This window comes from Octopus bimaculoides, chromosome 3 (assembly GCF_001194135.2).
Source record: "Octopus bimaculoides isolate UCB-OBI-ISO-001 chromosome 3, ASM119413v2, whole genome shotgun sequence".
In the NCBI taxonomy this organism is placed as follows: Eukaryota; Metazoa; Mollusca; class Cephalopoda; order Octopoda; family Octopodidae; genus Octopus; species Octopus bimaculoides.
In genome coordinates, this window is record NC_068983.1 from 10,180,575 (window position 1) to 10,182,703 (window position 2,129).

Sequence of the window (2,129 nt, forward strand, 5' to 3'; positions counted from 1 at the left end):
GGGGGGGGGGCAAACACAGACACACAAATAGGAGTAGCTATAGGCGTGGTTCTGGGTTCAGTCCCACAGCGTAGCACCTTGGACAAGTGTCTTCTACTTCCGCCTCGGGCTGACCAAAGCCTTGTGAGTGGATTTGGTAGACGGAAACTAAGCGGTTCGGCAAAAGAAAGACCGATAGAATAAGTACTAGGCTTACAAAGAATAAGCCCTGGTGCATGGCCGCAGTCTGATATTTCTTTGAAGAATCATTGTTTCAAATTTTGACATAAGGCCAGCAATTTAGTGAGGAAAAGAGGATAGTTGATTACATCACCTCCAGTACTTAACAAATACTTTGTTTTATCGACCCCGAAAGAATGAAGGGCAAAGTTCATCTCGGCGACATTTGAACACAGAACATCAACAGCCTGAATAAATGTATCGTTTCAGTGCTCTAGCAATTCTGCCGGCTCGTCACCTTACTGTCGTATCGTTAATAGTAGAATTAAACGGTGTGCTGAAGTGGAAATCGACCACATATTTGATTTGTTGGGTGTAGGTAAATCAATTACATTAATTCCTCATATTGTTTAAGAATAATTTTATCGATACCGGAAGGATGAAAGTCAAAATCGAACACGACAGGGTTTATTTATTTATGACCAAATCTGTGGGGGGAAATGCGCGCATTATTGTTTCCCTACACGAAGGACACTGCTTGTACCACTGACTTTGGAACACCGAACTAAAGTACTTCAAGTATCTAGAGGGCGTGCAATGTCGCCGTCTCATATATGTAATACAGTGAATTGAAAACCATCGATTGAAATTATCTGGTTGGCACTCCGTCGCTTACGACATCGAGGGTTTCAGTTGATCCGATTAACGGAACAGCCTGCTCGTGAAATTAACGTGCAAGTGGATGAGCACTCCACAGACACGTGTACCCCGTAGTTCTCGGGGATATTCAGCGTGGCACAGTGTGACAAGGCTGGTCCTTTGAATTACAGGCACAACAGAAACAGGAAGAAAGAGTGAGAGAAAGTTGTGGTGAAAGAGTACAGCAGTGTTCGCCACCATCCCCTGCTGAAGCCTTGTGGAACTTTAGGTGTTTTCGCTCAATAAACACTCACAACGCCCGGTCTGGGAATCGAAACCACGATCCTACGATCGCGAGTCCGCTACCATAACCACTGGGCCATTGCGCCTCCACTTGAAATTATCTACATGAACAGTAAACTGAAACTGTAGCTTGGCGTGTTAGGACCAGAAAACAGTAACGAAGGGAGATAACTCTGATTTGAGCCAACAATAATTTTGGCAAAATTAAAATATTATATTGTATAGGTTATTGTTCTGAATGTGAATCACTTTCATTTCTCTGGGGTGTATAAAATATATACCTGTTGTTGTTGTAGTCGTAAAAGTAGTTGTTTAGCCCCAAGTCAGCCCCAAGAACAAAGGGATTCAAGTCATGACCATCTCGTTTTTTTTTTTGTTCCGTATCTATATTGTCCAAGGTGGTTTTCTTAACGATATGGTGGTAGTTGAAGGTAATATGGCTGAAAATTCTCAGTTCTAGTGACTACGTGGAGGTAGTTTCCTTCATTGCTTTATATACATGTATCAGTTTTGTGCTTGAATAGATAGAAAAGACCACTCCCGTCCTTTACAATGTCGTTACATTGTATCAATGTAAGACATCAACTAGTTCGTACTCTCTTGTTACAAAACTTTTATCATGGACAACAATGAGAAACAAACGAGGTAGCCTTCGCTGTGCTCACAGACTGATAACATTCCGTTCATATTTACAACATGACTTAGAGAAGAAAAAGCAGAATTTTGATACAACTTAAGACCTTCATAACTGGTGTAGTGAAGACGCGTGGCCTTGTGGTTTGGGTGCTGCACTCATGATAGCAATATAGTGGTTTCGATTCTCGAACTTGACGGTGTATTGTGATCGTCAGCAAAAAACTAGATTTCACGTGGATTTGCTCTGATCCACTTAGCTGTAAGTGAGTGACCCAGCAAGGGTCTAACGTCCCGTTAGAGAGAATGTTGTGATCCCAGTCTGTCTGTCTCTCTCTCTCTCTCTCTCTCTCTCTCTCTCTCTCTCTATATATATATATATATATATATATATA

The 2,129-nt window shown here is 41.8% G+C and overlaps 1 protein-coding gene across 1 annotated transcript in view; it reads right to left on the reverse strand.

Moving 5' to 3' along the window:
* Positions 1-2,129, reverse strand: part of LOC106884373 (tolloid-like protein 2) — a 109,836-nt gene that overhangs the window by 93,684 nt on the left and 14,023 nt on the right. The window lies entirely within an intron of this gene.